This window comes from Pseudochaenichthys georgianus, chromosome 6 (genome assembly GCF_902827115.2).
Source record: "Pseudochaenichthys georgianus chromosome 6, fPseGeo1.2, whole genome shotgun sequence".
NCBI classification, from domain to species: Eukaryota; Metazoa; Chordata; class Actinopteri; order Perciformes; family Channichthyidae; genus Pseudochaenichthys; species Pseudochaenichthys georgianus.
Genome location: NC_047508.1, coordinates 9,397,139 through 9,411,530, shown reverse-complemented (window position 1 = coordinate 9,411,530; position 14,392 = coordinate 9,397,139). Strand labels below are relative to the sequence as shown.

At 44.5% G+C, this 14,392-nt stretch overlaps 1 long non-coding RNA gene across 1 annotated transcript; it reads left to right on the top strand.

Annotated features, from left to right (window-relative positions):
- The first annotated feature begins 1,223 nt into the window (after positions 1-1,223).
- Positions 1,224-3,592, top strand: LOC139433966 (uncharacterized). Its single transcript, XR_011643361.1, has 3 exons — positions 1,224-1,305; positions 2,025-2,110; positions 2,652-3,592. It is a non-coding gene; the product is annotated as an uncharacterized lncRNA (long non-coding RNA).
- The last annotated feature ends 10,800 nt before the right edge of the window (positions 3,593-14,392 follow it).

Genomic DNA, 14,392 nt, shown 5'->3' with positions numbered 1-14,392 from the left:
AGATAATTAAGTCCAGAGTGTGCCCCTTATTGTGCGTGGGCTCCGTCACATGCTGAGTCAGTACATAGTTATCAAGAACACAAAACAGTTCTTTAGCCCCTCTGTCCTGGGGGTTATCAATATGGATGTTAAAATCACCAACAATGACTAGACGGTCAAAGTCAAAACACACTATAGACAGCAGTTCAGTAAAGTCATCAAAAAAGCTTGCACAGTATTTGTGGTCTATAGATATTTAGGAACAGAGCTCGAGAGGAGCATTTCAGCTGAAGGGCCACATATTAAAAAGAAGCAAAGTTCCCATAAGATGTCTTCCTGCATTGAAGGGAATCATTGTACAAAATAGCAACTCCACCTCCTCTCTTGTGCATTCTTTCCTGACTCATAAAACTAAAGTTGGGAGAGGTTGATTCGATAAGAACATCTGCACTGTTATTTTTGTTCAATCCATGTTTCCGTTAAACACATAAAATCGAGATTGTGCTCAGTGATAAAATCATTGATTACAAATGTTTTACCTGCCAAAGACCTGACATTTAATAAAGCTAGTTTAAGTTTGTTGAACACAATATCAGTCAGGTTTTTTGTAACAAGCTGTGGCTGACATGGAATCACTTCTAAATTTGATAAACTCACACAAACTTTTGAGCGCTTCCTGTGTCTAAGCTGATTCATATGAAGGTAGATATGGTGCAAAATGCGAGAGCGTGAAAACCTGATGTGAGCACTTGCAGAAAAAAAAATCTGAGTTTGTGTGCTTACATTTACACTTGTATAAAATATCCACGTAACTGTGAACTAAATGTACACTTGTATAAAATACCCACGTAACTGTGAACCAAATGTACACTTGTAAAAAATATCCACGTAACTGTGAACCAAATTTGAAGTCACAGAAGAAAAAAAAAAAGTTTTGTAGCTTGTAGAAAAAAAATGAACTTAGAGATGAAATGTTCACTTGCAGAAAAATACATATTTTTTAAATATATTTTCCATTACAACTGCAACTTTATTTATTACAACCTCTCAAATCAGTCATTACAACTTGACGAATCTGCTCTGTGGCAGTATAAATCGACGGATCTGCGGTCTTGACTTTTGCTACACTTCTTGCGATAAATGTGTCGCAAAAGTAATTTTCACCTGTAGATGTGGGGGGAGGGGGGGGGGGGTTGGAGCGAAGGGGCGGAGCTATCAGAACAACGAAGCTTGGGTCAGTCACAGTCACAGTCAGGTAGAACCGGATGACTGCGGGGCTACTGTTCGTGTCGCTACCAGTCCGCTGACATGGCGCGTCAATCAACGGTAAGTTTCGCCCAGTACTTGCCCAGTATTACTTTGAATATTATTATTGTGATTGAGGATTAAATCCGCTTTGAAGACCACCGTTTTATATCGTGCAGTTTAGCGGCGATATAACGTCAGTCAGCCAGCTAACGCTAGCTTTGTTGAGTGTATGCTAGCTAAACAAGTAGTGGCTGTAGTCTATACAGCAGTAATTCATATATTATAGCCTACTGCTTTGGCACTAACGGTTGATAAGCGTTTATGAAAATAAAACCAATTGAACTGTACTGAAATAATGACAAGTTTTATAATTGTCTTGGGCTCCTGCTGTGTTTTTAAAGCCTTTGTAAATTATCCATGCTATTTTCTATTTAGCTAACGTCGAAGTAGTGTATGTGAAATAAACCTCACAATAAGATGTGTGTATATTACAATTATTAATGTCATATTTCAAGATGATTACTTAGATATTACAATATGGTTGGTTGAGCTGGAGTTCATTATTGAGCTTACAAGTTAACGTCACAGTCATCTGAATAACAAACCCAAACCTTGTTTTTATTAATTGTATTACAAATTGATATCAAATAAACAGTAAGCATTGGTAACACAATTTCCAAAGTTACAGTAAAATAAAAAGGACCCTGACTCTACACAATCCAACATGTTCAACAGAAGAGAATGGTTATATTGTTTGTACACATGGTTACTTTACATATATATCTGTTTGTTTTAAGCTTAAGGTGTCCAGGTGATGCAGACAGGCTGGACCAGAGAGTGAGAGACAGAACTGGACTCCTCCCAGCAGTGAACTTCAGCTCAGGTACTAAGACTCTTTTTTCATACTGTACAAAGAATCAAGAAAGATATTGGTTTAAATGAATGAAGTATTGACTTGAATACACTGATATACATTCCATTAAACAATACTAATACTAGATCACCTACACATCAGTTAAGTTGAGGGGTTTTTCCATGCACAAAGTCACATTTAGATGTTAACAAGCAATATGACTTTGTCAGTTTTCTAATTTAATGTATTGAAGGCAAAGATATTTAACACATAGTGAGAACTGCTACTATTTATCTCTCAATATTGTCTGTAAAAAACGTGGTAAAAGTTATTCTTTCAGTGAGACAACAGAGCAAGCTTCTACAGTTGCACTATGTTTTGATAACAGTTAAATATTATTTTGATAATAACATATATTTCAATGTTGATGAATTTCATACTGTTCATTCATAATCTGATTACAATTAAAAAATAATTATATCAACAGCCCCATAACACACAAACACACCTCTTTCATAAATAACACACTTGTTCTGTAATAATGTTTTATGTTTCCTGTAATTTTTGTTAGGAAAGGACATGCCTGAAAGACACGACATCTTCTCCTTCTCTGAGGGTCAAGAAGAACATCCAAGAGGAACATTAAAAGCTGATGTTATGAGATTTTAAGACCAGTACAAGACATTCACTAAGAAACTACTTTTATTGTGAAAACAAAGATCTGCACACCGAATATTTTTGTAGTCTATCAGGACCATCATTTGTTTGTGACACTGCCTGCACCTTAGAGAAGGGGTGGTTATAGTCAGGCTTATAAAGTGTGGCGAAAAACATAGTCAGCTGATCGAATGCACCTATTTCCACATCTACACTCCATCAGCTGATTAATTCTATGTGCCTCACTTTATGAGCTTCACATCACTTGTGCCTTGTACCGCAGAGTTTGCAACGTCACAAATAAATGGGGCCAATCTTCAGTCAGATGTGAATGTGTAATCTAACATTTTCAGTAAGAATAATGGACAAAACGAGTGCAAATACAATTTCTTGAAATGTGAACCAAAAGTTAATCAAATGTTTTAAATAAAAAGCACATATGGACAGAAGGTGTAAACCTAATAAATGTATAAGTAAACACATTTAGTCAAATAACGTGACAGACTAGGCCTGTGCAGTTGGTATCAGCTTTGCCCAGCATGGGCTCCTCCATCAGCCCTGGTCCTCCTCGCTGAGGAAAGACCCTCAGTCCTCTCCACACCAACAGACAGGACGTCCATCACACGGAGGTTTCTCCCTGAAGTCTCTGCAGCCCTCTGGACACCACGCTGTCTCAATCCGTCCACACTGAATATGAGAGGGGAAAAATGAAAATAATAAATGCTTTAGAGACAATAAGAAACATAAAGTTGACTGTTGAGTTGCTCAGTTTTTTTAGATTGTCAATACTATTACTGTATAACTAATATCTCAGGTTAAGAGGCACCTTCAAATAAAGATTGGTCTTTAAATACATGTTGTCTTTTGAATTGTTGTCTAAAGTCAAGGATCTAGAACTGGTACTTAGTTTTAATGATACAGTCTGGTTATTATGCTGTTTGGAGGAGGCATCGGTAAGAGCACTAACTAGCTGTACACATGTAACACATGTACCTTAGCTTGACTTAAATGTATTAAACGTATAGTTCAGTGATGGCAAAATATAAATAACTAATGTCATGCAAACATATTAATATTTGCTTGATTCCAGAGTTGAATTTAGCACAATTGCATACAAACGTTAAGGGATTTTAAGATTCTGAAGTTCAATTGGTTTTATTTTCATAAACGGTTATCAACGTTAGTGCCAAAGCAGTTAGGCTTATAATATCATGAATTACTGTGTATAGACGACAAACACTACTGTTTAGCTAGAATAAAACTCAAACACAGCTATCGTTAGCTGGCTAATTGACGTATTTTGCCGCTAAACTGCACGATATAAACCGGTGGTCTTCAAAGCGGATGTAATCCTCAATCACAATAATAATATTCAAAGTAATACTGGGCAAGTAATGGGCCAAATGTACGTTCATTGATGCAGCCATGTTCAGCGGACTGGTAGCGACACGAACCGTTAGCCCCGCAGTCTCCAGTCACCCGAGCCTCGTCCTTCTGATAGCTCCGCCCCTTCGCTCCAACCCCCCTCCCTCCCCCCACATCTACAGGTGAAAAATTACTTTTGCGACACATTTATCGCAAGAAGTGTAGCAAAAGTCAAGACCGCAGATTCGTCGATTTATACTGCCACAGAGCAGATTCGTCAAGTTGTAATGACTGATTTGAGAGGTTGTAATAAATAAAGTTGCAGTTGTAATGGAAAATATATTTTAAAAATGTGTATTTTTCTGCAAGTGAACATTTCCATCTCTAAGTTCATTTTTTCCTACAAGCTACAAACATTTTTTTTTTCTTCTGTGACTTCAAATTTGGTTCACAGTTACGTAGATATTTTTTACAAGTGTAAATTTGATTCACAGTTACGTGGATATTTTATACAAGTGTACATTTGGTTCACAGGTACGTGGATATTTTATACAAGTGTAAATGTATGCACACAAGCACAGATTTTTTTTTCTGCAAGTGCTCACATCAGGTTTTCACGCTCTTGCATTTTGCACCATATCTACCTTCATAATTCACCGCTCTTACTTCTGATACCTATCAACACAGATATCGGCAAAGCTACAGGCAGGCAGGGCCCCCGGCATGTCCTGGAAAGAGTTGAGAGTGCCATACGCCCTTGAGCCTGGACCCAGCATATATCAGTCAGTGTTTGCGTTTTTTATACACACATCCTTATCAGGCTTTCGGAGACAGCAGTCTTGAAGGGGGGGAGGACGTTTTGGTCCGGATGATTGTGGTAGGCATGGTGACAGGGGTGTTGGTTGGCGCGTCCAGGGGGAGGAGGTGGTTGACGTAGGCACAGTGACGGAGACGGGGGGAGGTGGTGCGCGTCTCTGCTTCTAAGTGATTTTGATGGCGTCGTTGAGGAGCGGGGGTAAATGGACATGCTGCCAGCCCTGCGTATCGCCCTACGTTTTGGTTATTGAACTCCAGGAAGGAATCGGTGCCAGCCCTCTGTATCTCCTTCATGTGTTCAGCGATCTCCCAGGAGGGTGGGTGAGGGTGAAAAGGGTGAACGGGGAGAGAGCTGTGGGGTGAAGGAAGAGTATCCTCAGAGGTGATAGGGGGGTGAAGGGCCGTGGAGACTCCTCCATTTGTCTCCCATAATCAAGACATTCCTCAGGGCGTGCAGTGATAGATGTTCAAGGTTTTCTGAGCGATGTTGTTGTGTCTTTCTCTTGTTTTGATTCCTCTTGTTGCTTGTCCTTGGCAGAGGGAACAGATTGATAACACAGGGCAGTTGAATATGGTAGAGATAAACAATTTCACTCCTGACTTGTTAAGGCAAACTCCATTGCCTTGAAAAGATGTCTGGCGGTCCCAGAAAAAGTTAAAGTTGTCAATAAAATGGACAGAATGGTCAGTACAGACAGTTGAACAGCCACGTGTTTCAGTGCAAACAATCTGCTGGAATCTCTCCACTCCTCTTCTGACTGGCGGTAGAGGGCCACTGATGAACACCTCTGCATTTAGAGAGCTGACAGTTCCCAACAGACATTTAAAGTCTTTTTTCAGCACTTCTGACTGTTGTTTCACAACATCATTTGTTCCAATGTGCAGTACCACATTCTTCACAGTCAGATGTTCTGCCCAATATGCAGGATCTTCTCAGCCAAGTCAGAGACCTTATCCTGGGAAAACAGAGTACTTTTGGTGTTGTTCTTACTACACAGACTTGTTTACATCTCTTGTAGATTTATAACCTGTAGATGTATTACCCAGTACACATTCATTGGAATCCTTGTAGCTGCTAACTAGCTTTGAGTTAGCATGCCTTTGTTCATTCTTTTGCAACACTGGTAAAAGTGGTGTCATTCCAACCAAGTCCATTCACTTCCACGTTAACTTCCAAACCGTTGCATTTCATTTCCAACACGGCCATCTTCTGTAGAAGTTTGTGGAAGTCATCTGTAGAGAACGAGGCATGTTGCTGCTGATACGATGGGCTCGTAAGAACTCAGATGCTCGATTATGTTGCTCGGTAATACTCTGTATTGTAAAGAAACCAAAGCTATCAATTATGACTTCTAGGTTCTACTAGGACTCTCCATGGAATCACTAGGATCTACTAGGTACTGTAATATAGATCTCTGGCAAACAGGCATGGATCTAAACGATAACACAAGACGAACCAACACAGACAAAGGGAGAGAAGGACTAAATATACATATTAGGTAATGGGGCACAGGTGGACACAATCAGGGGCGGGAACAACAATCAGTCTAGCAGGTGCCACATGGACAGGAAGTGCCGACACCTGGAGAGAGAGAGAGAGTATAGTAATTATCATCAACAGACCGATAGACAAAACACTAAAACACAACAGCTAACAGCATACTAGCACTAAACCCTGACAGTATCCCCCCTTTTACGGACGGCTCCAGACGTCCCTGAATAGTGAGACCGTAGTCTGTCAAAATCTGTGATAAGGGACTTGTCGACAATGAAGCTGCCCGGGATCCAGCATCTTTCCTCTATTCCGTACCCTACCCAGTCGACCAGGAACTGTCTCCCTCTACCCCCGCTTTCTTTCTGACAGAATCTTTTTGACTGTATAGACGATACCTCTGTCGATGACCCGGGGGAGGTGGAGGTGGTGTGGAGGGGGGAACCAGTCTGCTCTCTAAAACTGGTTTCAGCTTGCTGACATGGAACGTGGGGTGGACCTTGAGGGACTTTGGGAGACATAGGCGAACAGCAACAGGATTAATAACTTTTGAAATGGGATATGGACCAACGAACCGAGGAGCCAGTTTAAGATGGACTTTTATTAATCCCCGTGGGGAAATTGTTTCTCTGCATTTGACCCATCCTAGTGTTAGGAGCAGTGTGCTGCCATTTTGAACGGCGCCCGGGGAGCAGTGTGGGGAACGGTGCCTTGCTCAGGGACACCTCGGTAGCACTTGGTCTTGCCAGGACTTGAACTGGTGACCTTCCAGTTCCCAAGCCAAGTCCCTATCGACTTCGCCACCACCGTCCTGGAGGGGACGTGCAGAGGAAGATCTTTGGTGGACAACCACACTCGTTGACCGACCTTGTATCTAGGAGATGGACGTCGCTTTCGGTCAGCCAACCTCTTCATGCCGGTCGCACTTCTCTGCAGCATCTGGCGAACTCCCTTCCATACCCGGCGACAGCGGCGAACCAGAGCATGTGCTGATGGTACGATAACTTCCTGCTCGAGCTCCGGGAACAATGGAGGCTGGTATCCATGGACACATTGGAAAGGAGAGATTCCGGTGGCTGATGTGGGTAAGGTGTTGTGTGCATACTCAACCCAAATCAGATGTTTGCTCCAGGTGGTAGGTTTCTGGGACACCAGGCATCTCAAACAGGTCTCCATTTCTTGGTTCATCCTCTCCGCTTGGCCGTTTGACTGTAGATGGTATCCGGACATCAGGCTCACAGTGGCTTGGATCAGGCGACAAAACTCCCTCCAGAAACGTGAAACGAATTGTGGGCCTCGGTCTGAAACGACATCGTTTGGGAAACCATGGATACGGAAAACATGGGACAACATGGCCTGTGCTGTTTCTCTGGCCGTAGGCAATTTGGACATGGGGATGAGGTGTACCATCTTGGAAAAACGATCAATGACTGTGAGTACTGTGGTGTAACCTGCCGAAGGTGGAAATCCTGTCACAAAGTCCAACGCAATGTGCGATCATGGTCTGTTGGGAATGGGCAGAGGTCGGAGAAGACCTGCCACAGCTTGACGAGACGTCTTGTTCCTAACACACACAGGACATGCTGCCACATATTCTGCCACATCTTTCCCCATAGCAGGCCACCAGAATCTGTGTTTCACCATAAAGAGGGTCCTCTTGGTTCCAGGATGGCAGGAAAGAACAGATGTATGGGCCCAATGAATCACCTTAGAACGAAGTGTCCCTGGAACAAACAGGCGATTCTGAGGACACCCTTTAGGAACAGGATTCCCGCTGTTAGTCTGTTTGACCTTGGCTTCAATGGGCCAGGTCACACTCCCTATCACTCGGTCTGGCCGCAGAATGGGGTCTGGACTCTTGGGGGATGGCTCAGGATCATACATTCTGGAGAGTGCATCAGGCTTTCCATTCTGTGAACCAGGTCGATATGACAGAGTGAACCTAAATCTATTAAAGAACAAAGCCCATCTGGCCTGCCTGGAGTTCAAGCGTTTGACCTTCCTGATGTATTGCAGGTTTTTGTGATCCGTCCAGACCAGGAAATCTTGCTCCGCTCCCTCCAACCAGTGCCGCCACTCCTCCAAAGCAATCTTCACCGCCAACAGTTCCCGATTTCCCACGTCGTAATTCCTCTCGGCAGAAGATAGCTTACGGGAGAGATATGCACACGGATGAAGTTTGTTGTCCCCCGCTGATATCTGGGACAGTATAGCTCCAACGCCGTCGTTGGAGGCGTCCACTTCCACCACAAACTGTCGGTGGCGATCAGGTACAGTCAGGATGGGAGCTGTGGTGAACCTCCTCTTCAGTTCCAGGAAAGATTTCTCTGCCTGTGAATTCCACACAAACTGAACATGGGGAGAGGTAAGGGCATGGAGAGGAGAGGCAATAGCACTGAAATTGCGTATGAAACGTCTGTAAAAGTTAGCAAACCCCAAAAATTGCTGAACTTTCTTTCTATTGTCTGGTGTTGGCCAATTAGCCACGTCACTGACCTTAGCTGGGTCCATTTCCACTTTGTTAGGGGAAATCACAAAGCCCAAAAATGACACTGAGTTGACATGAAACTCACATTTTTCGGCCTTCACAAACAAATGGTTAGCCAGGAGTCTCTGAAGAACAAGGTGCACATGGTTAACATGAGTTTTCTCATCTGGAGAAAAGATGAGAATATCATCGAGATACACAAAACAGAAAACATTCAGAAAATCTCTTAACACATCATTAATGAGGGCTTGGAAAACAGCAGGTGCATTACAAAGTCCAAAAGGCATCACCAAATATTCGTAATGTCCCGTAGGTGTATTGAAACCTGTTTTCCACTCATCGCCCTCCCGGATGCGCACAAGGTGATAAGCATTCCTTAAGTCAAGCTTGGTGAATATCTTAGCTCCCTGTAACAGTTCGAATGCCGTAGAGATGAGTGGAAGGGGATATCTGTTCTTAACTATGATCTGATTTAGCGGACTGTAGTCAATACAGAGCCTCAATGTCCCCTGCCGCTGCTGGGGATGAAGATGTCCGAATCAAACCAGCTTTGAGTGAAGAATCGATATATTCCTTCATGGCCTCCCTTTCTGGCCCAGAAAGTGAGTACAACCGTCCCTTGGGAATAGTAGAGCCTGACAGAAGGTCTATGGGGCAATCGTACGGTCTATGGGGTGGCAAAGAAGTAGCTCGTGTTTTATTAAACACCTCCTTGATATCTAAATAACACGCCGGAATTTTAGCCAAATCAGGAAAGTCAGAAGGCTTAGAAAAGGTGTCAGTGTTATTGCCTGACCCCTGCTTAGAGTTACTAGATCTATGCAATTTACTCAACCCTGTTTTACTGGTTAAACATGAACGAGAGCACTCAACTCCCCACCCTTTAACCTTTCCTGTCTGCCAGTCAACGTGAGGGTTGTGTTTAACAAGCCAGGGGTACCCCAAAATGATAGGATGTTGAGCAGAGTTAAATAAATGAAAACGTATTTGCTCACGATGTTCCTGATCTATGACTAATACCATGGGCTCCGTGCGATGAGTAATAGTACATAAAAGGTGGCCGTCCAAAGCACTAGCCTCTAAGGCTTGATCTAAAAGAACGACCTTTAAGTTTAAACTTTTAGCCAACTCCCAGTCTAACAAACTCTCATCAGCCCCAGAATCGACTAATGCATCCTGAGTCATAGTATTATCACCAAGTTTGATTTGTACCTGCATTAATTTTCTGACTGGAGAGTCGAAGGAAGTCACTCGGCTCACCAGCATCCTCCTTCTCGCTGATGAGCCCGATCTTTTACTGAACAGGCTGCCGAAACATGACCCTGCTGGCCGCAGTAGAAGCATCGCCGTTCCCGTAGACGGCGCTGACGCTCCTCCGGAGTGAGTCTGGCTCTACCGAGCTGCATCGGTTCCTCCGCGGCGATAGGGGGCGCTGGTCGCTCTGGAGATGAAGACTGGGAATTCCTCTGCCAAGCGTAGTATTCCCTCGGTAATTCCTGTCTGAAAGGTGGAGTGGATCCTGTATTCCTTCTTTTCTCCCGCTCTCTTTCAGCTAGACGTTGATCAACCCGGATAGCCATGGCGATGAGCGAGTCCACATCTTGAGGCAGCTGTAATGGAGCCAACTGATCCTTTATGGGATCCGATAATCCATGCAGGAAGGCATCAAAGAGAGCCGCTGAGTTCCACCCACTCTCCGCTGCCAAAGTACGGAACTCGATTGCGTAATCCATCACTCTCCTCTGCCGCTGCTTAATGTTCACCAGGGCTCTCGTTGCCTCTCTCCCGGTTGATGTCAGATCAAAAATCTTGCTCATGGTCTCCAAAAACAGTCTTAATGACTGACAAACAGGCGAGTTCCGGGACCACTCCGCTGTTGCCCAGGCTTCCGCTCTCCCCGTCAGATGAGAAACAATAAAAGCTATCTTAGCTTGATCGGTGGGAAATGCTGCGGGCTGGTGTTTGAAGTGGAGATCGCACTGCACCAGGAAAGGACGACAGTTTCCAGATTCTCCGGAGAATTTCTCTGGCGAAGCGAGGCGGATCGTAGGCGAATGTACGGGGACTTGAACGGGAATATCAGCAGACCCGACCCCCGCTGGACCGGAAAACTGTGCCGCAGGAACACCAGGATTTGCCACGAGATGAGTGAGTACTTCCCGCATCTTCTCAGCCAGTAGGTTTATTTCCGTTGACACAGTAGCTTGAAGGTTGTCTTGACGAACATTCAAACTCTGGACTCCTTGGTTAATTGCTGACAGCTGTTCCTCATGCTGATGAAGGAGTCTACCCTGCACCTGCAGGGACGTTTTTAGCGTTGTAGAATCGGCTGAGTCCATCTTGTTAGGTTGGTTCGTTCTGATACGATGGGCTCGTAAGAACTCAGATGCTCGATTATGTTGCTTGGTAATACTCTTTATTGTAAAGAAACCAAAGCTATCAATTATGACTTCTAGGTTCTACTAGGACTCTCCATGGAATCACTAGGATCTACTAGGTACTGTAATATAGATCTCTGGCAAACAGGCATGGATCTAACGATAACACAAGACGAACCAACACCAGACAAAGGGAGAGAAGGACTAAATATACATATTAGGTAATGGGGCACAGGTGGACACAATCAGGGGCGGGAACAACAATCAGTCTAGCAGGTGCCACATGGACAGGAAGTGCCGACACCTGGAGAGAGAGAGAGAGAGTATAGTAATTATCATCAACAGACCGATAGACAAAACACTAAAACACAACAGCTAACAGCATACTAGCACTAAACCCTGACAGCTGCTAACTAGCTTAAGCTAAATAGCATGCTGTACCAGGCTTTAGCTGTTGCTAGGCGACGCCATTGCAAGACTGAGGTCGTCGTAAAAATATTGAAATATGGCTGAAACCCTCCATCTATTTACGAAGAATAACTGTCCCAGTGATAAGTTAATGTCCAGGAGCAGTTGTTCGAAGTTTTCAGAAAAAGAAAAATAGAAAAACAGCATAAAAAAGTAAGCAGAGGCAAGAGCAAGCAGAAACGCGTCTGCACTGTAAGAAGGCTGGGATTATTAGGAGAGGGTTTAGTCTTGCCTCCTTAAGACTGTTTGGAAAGTGACCAGAAGTTAGAGAAGTGTTGATGAAATGGATGAGAAACGGTAGAATATCAGGAGTGACAGTCTGAAGGAGGTTTGAGGGGATAGGGTCCAGAGGACAGGTGGTAGGGCGGGCAGAGGTAATGAGGGTAAGAACCTCACTTGGAGAGAGAGGGGAAATGGAGGTCAGTGTGTGGGTGAAGGGAGGCTCTGGTGACCCAGTGGTGAGTAAAGGTGAGTCAGAAAAAGAAGAGCGAATATCATCAACCTTTTTTTTCAAAGTGGTTAACAAAGTCGCTTGACGGAAGGGAGGAGGGGGAAGGGGCTTTGGGAGGGTCCAAGAGGGTGGAGAAGATGGAAAATAGTTTTTTGGGATTGGAATACGAAGATTGGATCTTATCTTGAAAGAAAGTGCTTTTTTGCCTGAGAGATCGAAGCAGAGAAAGAGGAGAGGAGATTCTGATAGGTTAGGAGGTCGTCATGGTGTTTGGATTTCCACCGTTTCCGCTCTGCTGCCCGAAGGGTAGTTCTATTAGCACGCAGTGCGTCATTTAGCCAGGGAGCAGGAGGGGACTGACGAGCCTGCCGAGATGTCAGAGGACAGAGAGAGTCCAGAGAGGATGAAAGAGTCGAGAGGAGAGTTTCTGCAGCAGAGTTCAACCTTCAGGAATCTGTTGATTCCTCTGAGGTCCAGAACTGGACGGAATCCGCCAACTTTCTTGCTCACAAGAAAGTACGCCGAGTAGAACCCCCCGCACTGAAGCAGAGGGTCCACTGGCTCGATTGCGCCCTTGGCCAAGAGGACGGACAAGGCCTTCGCCGGATCGCTGACAACTCTCATTCTAACCCAGCTGAAGGCTAGGGGCCGGCGTCGGAACTGCAATTTGTATCCCTGGGTTAGGGTGGAATCCACCCAAGGGTCGGAAGTACAGGCAGCCCAGTAGCTGAGCTGCTGCTGGGAAAAGCAGCCGACGACTGGCTCCGGGACTTCAGGGCCAACCCCCCCAGCACCTGGAGCCCCTGGAGCCCCTTGGGGGGCGCCGGTAAGGCTCTGAGGCACGAGGCCGCCTGGAAGGCACGCTCGCTGCCCCTATACCGGGCCCTGGCTGAAGGGCCAAGAGGATCGAATTCATCATGTCCATGTCGGCAGCTAGCTGATCCACTTTAGAGGACAGCCTGTTTCTAGTCCTCCTATTGGGGGGTGCACCCATAGCCGCGTCAGGCTCTCCACGTTGTTAGCCAACGCACGCAGCGTTTCTCCAAACTCCCTACAGCGGTAGGGAGTTGAACAAGAGCTTTGATCACAAAACAGCAACGGTAAGACATAATTATTGTTATGGTTTTGAAAACTGCTGTTTTTTTTCTTCTCTGTTCTGGCTGCTAGCTCAGTAAGTTTGTGTCCTACAGTGATGATACTTATAACAAAAATAATCTGTGGAGTATTAGCTTTCAGATGATATGTAGTTTGTGCAGAAAATATTAAGTTGTAAAGATCGTTTTTGCTAGTTAGCACCCGGAAGTAGCATCTACCCGTTTTAGCTAAGGGCTAATGCTAACGCTTCTTGTGAGTCTTGTGTTTTGTTTCTGTAAAAATGGTTCGTATTGTCAGTTAGCTGAGATTCTTCTCGTTAATCTGGTATAACACATTAATAGGTTTTTAAATATGAAGATGCCCTGTGGCACAGTGTTGTGAAAAAAAAAAAACAGGGTCCCCGTCGGCGGGGACTTTCGGGCTTAACAGGTTAAACCAGGCATCCTCAAAGTACGGACTCCGGTCCGGATCCGGACCGAACCACAACTGTCTCTGGACTCTGAGCAAATTATACTTTTCATATGTATTATCTGTATCTGTGTTATCTGTGAGACATCGCCACAACGCAACGAGTCAAAATGATCCGCTATGTCCATAGACTGCAAACAGCGCTCATCGGACATTTATGAGAGAAAGTCTCTAATGTCCGAGTGCAAGTGAATGCAGCACAAGATGCACGTCATGTAACCCCTCCCCCGGTCCTGGCGCGAGCGTGGACATATGATTGGCGGCGATTTCATTTGAACGGGACGGCGCAAAACGAGAAGCATTCGGACCCAAGCACTGAAGGAATGAGGTATTTGCGGTCTACACTGACAGAGAAGAGACTGTCAGTTTGGCTGTACTCAGCATTGAATCAAAACGCACTAAAGCTGTTGATCTTAATACGTTTGTGAGGCGTTTTGCTGAACAAGATGGTAATCGCCGCATTCAGCTGTAATACACATCAACTTGATGCTCTGCTCACGGATGAGCATACACAACTATTAAGATGATGACCTTACGTGTGTAAATATATATTTTTCTTTGAGGGGGTCTGCCCCCAAAAAACAGTTTTAAGTCCTGAGAAAGTCAAATAAGACGGTGTGTAAAACTACACTGC